The sequence below is a fragment of the Nicotiana attenuata genome, unplaced genomic scaffold, assembly GCF_001879085.1.
Source record: "Nicotiana attenuata strain UT unplaced genomic scaffold, NIATTr2, whole genome shotgun sequence".
NCBI classification, from domain to species: domain Eukaryota; kingdom Viridiplantae; phylum Streptophyta; class Magnoliopsida; order Solanales; family Solanaceae; genus Nicotiana; species Nicotiana attenuata.
The window spans coordinates 294,090-301,707 of NW_017670716.1; positions in this window are offsets into that span (position 1 = coordinate 294,090).

Consider the following 7,618-nt stretch of genomic DNA (forward strand, 5'->3'; position numbering starts at 1 on the left):
CTTGGGACTACGGGTTAGATTCCCTATAGATCCCCCTGCATATTTACTTTGGGACTGCGGGTTAGATTCCCGATAGATCCCCCCTGCACATTGATAGTTGGACTACGGGACGGCATCCCGGGAGATCCCCCTGTACTTGTTATGTTCTGAACTGAGGTGCGGGATACCAAGAGATCCCTGGCACATGTAAACGTAAGATTTGAGGATACCAAGAGATCCTCGGGATACCAAGAGATCCCTAGTGTATATGATGAGGGTACCAAGAGACCCTCGGGATACCAAGAGATCCCTCGTGTATATGATGAGGATACCAAGAGATCCTCGGGATACCAAGAGATCCCTAGTGTATATGATGAGGGTGCCAAGAGACCCTCGGGATACCAAGAGATCCCCGGCTATTACTTCCTGTTGTGAGCAGTATTCCTTATATTGTTTGTTTCTGCTTCCTATTACTGTTTCCCTTATTTATCCTGTTTAGATTCTCGCTGTAGACTTTATCTATACTGTTTTCCTTATCCTATCATATATCATGTTTATCTCAGTAGAGCCCTGACCTTCCTCGTCACTACCCAACCGAGGTTACGCTTGGCACTTACTGAGTACCGCTGTGGTGTACTCATGCCCTTCCTGCGCATGTTTTTCATGTGCAGATCCAGGTACCTCCACTCAGGCGCACTATCCTTGAGGCGAGGCGATACACGGAGACTTCGAGGTATATCTGCCGCGTCCGCAGACCAGGAGTCTCTATTCTGTTCCAGCTTTAGTACTTAGTTTATTCCTTTTCTCTCAGTTGTTTAGATATTCTGGAGTTAGAGCAGCGTACTATGCTTCTGTTAGCCTGTGGTTCCCGTGAGTTTCCAGGTTTTGGGTTGAGATTTTAGACTTCCACATTTCTTTTGAGTTGTATATGCCAGGTGACACTCATTTACCGTTTTTCTGCTAGTTTTGCTTAATTTAGTTAATTGTTTCCGCAAGTTATACGCATTTTGTTAGGCTTACCTAGTTGTAGGAACTAGGTGCCATCACGACATGTTCATGGAGGGTGAACGGGGATCGTGACACGAACCTAGGATTTGAAGGTTACAGGTAGGGTTGCGCAAGGATCGGATCGGTTCGGTTTTAGCACATTTCGGATTCAGATTTCGGATTCTAGAAAATGCAATCTGAATCCGATCCGAATTATATCAGATCGGATTTTAAAGTTTGGATCGGATCGGATTTCGGATCGTATTATTGTGCCTCAAAGTTGCAAACTAATATGTATATTTTCTTTGTAAAAGAGGCAATACATTAAGAAAAATTCATGTTTATGCAATTATGAGAGTACTATGGTGTCAATATAGCTAAATCTAGCTAGCAATTGTAATGGAAGTACTGATTATCCGAAATTAAAGTGTATTATTTATTCATGCCCTAATAATTTCGAATTTCGGATCGGATCAGATCGAATTAAAATATACCAATCCGAATCCGATCCGAAATTTTAATAAACACAATCCGTGATTTTAATAAACACAATCCGAAATCCGATCCAATCCAAAATCTGAAATCCGAAACTGAATGGATCGGTTTGGATTTCGGATATCCGATCCGAATGAACAGCCCTAGTTACAGGTGCATTTTGCATTCAGCTAAAATTTGCTTTGTATAAAGGGTGCAACTACTATCACTATTTTGTAAAGACGTATACATATATGTACATTTAATTTTTGCCGAACTTTCTGTGTGCTGATGATCCCTCTATTTCCAACATAGGTCCGCCTACGGTTCAAGCCATAAAACCAACCACTAACGCTTGCGACGGTGGGCTGTCTACATTACACTCCTTTTTAGGTGTGTTCCTTTTCGGATCCTACATGAATGCGGGATGCTTCGAGCATCGGACTGCTCCTTTTTATGGTTAAATTATTTAGTTGAGTTAAATATCTAGTGCATATAATTATTTTTCATGCCAAAAATATTAATTAGTAATGGGATAGAAACAAGTTGAATAATGAGCATAACATGGAAGTATACTTTTGGCACCCATTAGCCATTACCATAGAAAGCTCAAACTGAAGACAAAATGCATAAGTAATCAAATAATGATATTTTGAATAGTAGCATATATAGCCACTAAAGCCTTCACTTATTCTATCTTTTACCACTGCCAACTACACACTACGGCAATGTCCATATGATGAGAAAATGGACCAATTTATTGTCCAAAGGGAGTGAGATATGTATCTGTTATAGTCAACCAGGAAATGAATTTTGCTTTTGCCATGTTCTGCTCCATTCTCAAGTGTACTTCAAAAACCAAAAGTTTAAAAAAGAAAATCAAGATTACATTTATTAAAAACGAGAAAAGGGTGACTTCCTCTGTCAAAACTAGAGTTATATATACCTCAATAACATCATATGCATAAACAATCATGTTACCCTATGTTTTTCTCCCTCTGTCCCAAATTATCTGTTGTTTTATGTTTTTGACATTCAAATTATGTAAAATTTGATCAATATTATAGAATGTATTTTTTTTTATCATATTGATATGAAAAAGATTACAACTAATAACACTTTGCGTCGGTTTTTGAATATTTATATTTTATCTAATTCAATTTAGCTTTAAAGATTAGTTAAATTGATTCACGAAAAAGTACCACTTTTTTGGGATGGGGGAGTATAAAATATAGCTTTAAGGATTAGTCAAGTTAAAAAGTAATGTGTTCATATCTACTATTTATCACAGAAGTGAATTTTTACATATACGTTTATACTCCACATCAAATGTATTGAATTCAGGTAAACCCGCTAACCTAAAACAACATTCATCCATGTAGTCAAATTGTGTATAATGATGTCTATATATACCAAGTACCAATTATTCTTGAAAAAACAATCACTTATTGTAACAACCCGACCGGTCGTTTTGGGAATTAGCATCTCGTTCGGTGGCTTAGGACCTCGAGCATCTTCGTATAATGTATTATGACTTGCGTGTGTGGTCGACTTTGTGTTTTGGACAATTTTGGGTCAATTTTGAAGAACAATTCTTGTTTTGGAAGCTTAAGTGAGATTATGCTGGGCCGTTGTTGTTGGAAGCTTAAGTGAGAAGAGTTGACCGGAGATTTGACTTTTGTGTAGACTACTTTGGAATGGTATTTCGATAATTCCAGTAGCTTCGTATGGTGATTTCAGACTTAGGCATGCGTCCGGATTTGAATTTTGGAGGTCCGTAGGTTGATTTGAACCATTTTGGCGAAAATCAGAAAGTTGAAGTTTTGAAATATTTATAAGTTTGATCAAGAGTTGACTTTGATGATGACGGGTTCGGATTTCGATTTCAAAAATTGGAATAGGCTCGTTATATCATTTATGACTTGTGTGCAAAATTTAAGGTCAATCGGAATTGATTTGATAGGTTTCGGCACGTGTTTTAGAAGTTGGAAGATTTAAAAATTCATAAGTTCTATTGGGGTGAAATTCATGGTTTTGATGTTATGTTTCGGGATTAGAGGCCTTGAGTAGGTCCGTATTATATTTTGGGACTTACTGGTATGTTCGTACGGGGTCCCGAGGGGTTTGGGTGAGTTTCGAATTGATTTAGGTTGTGTTGTGCATGTTTTTTTTATGTTTTGACATCGTTTCTTCATGCTTAAACGGTACTCCCTCCGGTCCAAAATAAGTGATTTTTTGGATGTTTTCACACAAATTAAGAAATCCACCTTTTAGCATTAATTAGCAATGAAATTGACCATACTAACCTTTACTATCTCACATAAACACTTCTAACACATATTCCAACACCATTTACTTCAAGGACAATGTAGGAAAAAAAAATAATTAATTCATTCTTGAAATCTGGAAAAATTACTTATTTTGGACCACAAGAAAAAGGCCAAAAAATCACTTATTTTGGACCGGAGGGAGTACCACATTAAGCAAATGAACTCAAAATCTAGTTTTTAATACTGGATTAGACAGCATTGTAATTACGAAGCCATAGCAAAAAGAATTGTTGAATTTGGATATCGTATGAGAGTTTAGCTCGTTTCCGTGTCGGGAAAGATTGCTGGTTTCTGGTGTATATCCAAGGCTCGCAATTGCGAATATTTTATCACAATTGCGACTTCTGCACTGTTCAAGTTCGCAATTGCGAGCATCTTATCGCAATTGCGATACTTTCCAGCCCTGTTCTTGTTCGCAATTGCGAACCCTGGATCGCAAATGCGATATCTGCAACTTGTTTTCAGCTGTGTAATTTAGGTTTTGCTTCACTTTCTGATATTTTGAACCCTAGGTCCGAGAGTGGGAGATGTTGAGAGAGAAATTTCATCTACAATCATTGGGTAAGTGCCCTTGTTCAATTTCTATACATACTTCATGATTATATTTGAGTTTTAACATCATAATAGAGAGAATCAAAGCGAAAATTTGAAAAAATTGTAAAATCTTTCAAAAATGAAAAATGAAGATTTGAAGGGCGATTGATATCGGAAATTGCTAATTTTGATATGGTTGGACTCGTATCAGAATGGGTGTTCGGATTTTGTGATTTGACTTTTGGGTTGACTTTTTAGTGTAATATTAAAAGCCGACGTTTTATTATCCGGAATTATTTCCTATATATTTTAGTTATTTTGGCTAGATTTGAGCCGTCCGGAGGTCGTTTCACGCGAGAATGTCATTTTAGAGTATCGACCTAACTTCGTAAAGGTAAGTATCTTGCCTAACCTTGTGTGGGAGAAACTACCCCTTAGGTTTGAGATGATTGTGCTATTTGCGTTATATTGTGACCTCTTAATTTTTGAGTTCCTTCTATGACTTTGTGCTTATCTACTACCTATCATAATTGTTGCGATTGTACATCTTAGTTATGACGTGCCTCACTTGTCTTGTCATTTTTATAAGTTTGTCGTATTCCTTTGACTTACGTGGTTCTTTTATTGTCGTGTACTCTTACCCATGATTGTAAAAATTCCTGTAAATTGAGTTATTGAATTGTTGTTGTTGATTTAAATTATTGTGGATCGGATTACACGCCGCAACATGTGAAATAAGGGAGAATTTATATTGATACGATGGGATCGAGTTGAACGCCGCAACAGGTGAAATGTGGGTAGATTGATATGGTGAACTAAAGGTGAATTATGAATTTGACTCTGATTATATGGTGAGATCGGGTTGCGCACCGTAATATATATTTACTTATTAAAATTATTGATAATTACATGGTGGAATAAGGATGGATAGTGTTGTACGGTGGGACTGGGTTGCGCACCGCAACAGTTTATGTATTTTGTATTCCTTGTTGTATTGTGTTTTCTTCGGTTCTTTCGTACGAGACTCTGAGGATTTGGTAGTTCTGGTTTTTAGTCTTTTTTTAGGATTGAGTTATTTTTCATTAATTTTCTGCCTCGCCGTCATCTCTTGTTTTTATTTTCTATTACTATTATTTTGGTGAATTGATTTCAAAGATGAATTTACTACGTTGAGTCATTTTCTCATATCCTGTTGTTAGTAACATAACGGTTTTAAATAAAAGAATTAATAACATGTTTACCTTATGTGACTCTTAAGTTAGCACTCGTTGTTTCATTCGGTACCTTACTATTTTAATAGTCGTTATATTTCAGTTTAAGCAATTTCACAACTTAATCTCCTTACTCTATCTGGTGTTTCTACTTTACTTAAAAAAGAATTTCTATTATATTTTAATTTATTAAATTCTATATTCAAATCAGTAGTTTATCCGATGCCTTATTTTGTTTGAAAATGTTATTCTCTTCGCCCAAATGTTTTCCAAAAAGCTCATTTTCTCATTGATTTCCTATTTGGTTCAGAAACTGCAAATTTACTTTATTATATATGAACAGATCCCACGAATATTATTTATAGCATTTGACACGGATACTGTGTACCTGGTAGCACGTGGACTTTGTCGTGCGAGGTGATATGGGAAAAAATATGGGCACCAGCTACCTTGTGTGTTAGAGGTTTGAAAGTTGTGATTTATGAATTGAGATTACGAGAAGTGGGATTCTTGAAATTCGTGTATTAGGAATGATTTGATTGGTTGAGTTGTCATTGTTTTTCCTACTTGAATATATTCATACTTCATCCATAACACGACTATGTTGTTGCTTAATTATTTGATTATTTCTAGTTGCCATTCGTGTTCCCCTTATCTTCACTGTTGATTGTAATTTTAATTCTTCTTTCTATTGTCCTTACATTGATATTCCTTCCTTGTTAGCTTTATGTCATATCCTGCACAGGTTTACATATCCGGTAGGTATCTTGACCTGGCCTCGTCACTACTCTACCGAGGTTAGGCTTGATACTTACTAGGTGCCACTGTGGAGTTGTAACGACCTGACCGGTCGTTTTGAGCTTTTGCACTTTGCTCGCCAGTTTTTGGGAATGACTAGCCCCGTATTATGTATTGTGAATTATGTAAATCGTCGATTTTGGTTTCAGCTTAATCGGAATAGATATGGAAGGATGATCTCAGCTTGAAGCTCTGAATTTGAAAGGTTTGACTCAGTCTTGACTTTTTAGTATTTGATCTCGGATTTGGATTTTTATGAATTGGTTAGCTCCGTTAGGTAATTTGGGACTTAGGGCGCGATCGGAATGTAATTTGGAGGTCCGTGGTAGATTTAGGCTTGAATTGGCGAAATAGAGAATTTTGGCATTTTCCGGTTGATAGGTGAGATTTTGATGTAGGGGTCGGAATGGATTTCCGGAAGTTGAGGTAGGTTCGTTGTGTCATTTGTGACGTCTGTGCAAAATTTCAGGTTATTCGAACGAGGTTTGATAGACTTTTTGATCGAAAGCGGAATTTGAAAGTATTTGGAATTCTTAGGCTTGAATCCGATGTGATCTTGGTGTTTTGATGTTGTTTTGAGCGTTCCGAAGGTTGTAACAAGTTTGAATGATGATATGGGATATGTTAGCATGTTTGGATGAGGTCCCGAGGGCCTCGGGTGAGTTTCGGGTGGTTAAACGGATCAAATTCTTGTTTTGAAAGTTGCAGATTTCTTCAGTTCAGTGTTGCAGAGTTTTTCTCTTCGCGTTCGCGAGAGAGCAATCGCGTTCACGAAGAAGAATTTGGCTTCTGGAATTTTGTTCTTCGCGTTCACGAAGAAGGAAATCTCGGTTGCACAGGTCTGACTTCAGAGGCTCATATCTCACAATCTATAAGGAAATTGGAGATGATCCAAACATCAAAGTTGTAGCCCTTTGTATCTAGTTTTCAGAAAAGTAAATTAATTGGCATTTCGATTTGTATACGAAAAGGTATGGTAGTTACACTACAGGCTGTCCGGGGAGAGTTCCAAAATCTCTGCTGCATAGGGCTGACTTTGGAAGCTTATATCTCGCAATATATAATGATTCAGGAAATGGGCAACCTATGAAATTATAGCCGTTGGTGTCTAGTTTTCAGAACATCAAACTATTTGTCATTTGGAGTTGTGTGCAAAAGGTTACGAAAATTATACTAAAGGCTGTCTGGAATGAGTTTGGAAATCGCTGATGAGGAATTTGTTCATCGCGAACGCGAGAGAGGGGTCGCGAATGCGAAGAACAAACCCCTGGGCAGCAGAATAAAGTCCAAATTCGTCCCATTCTT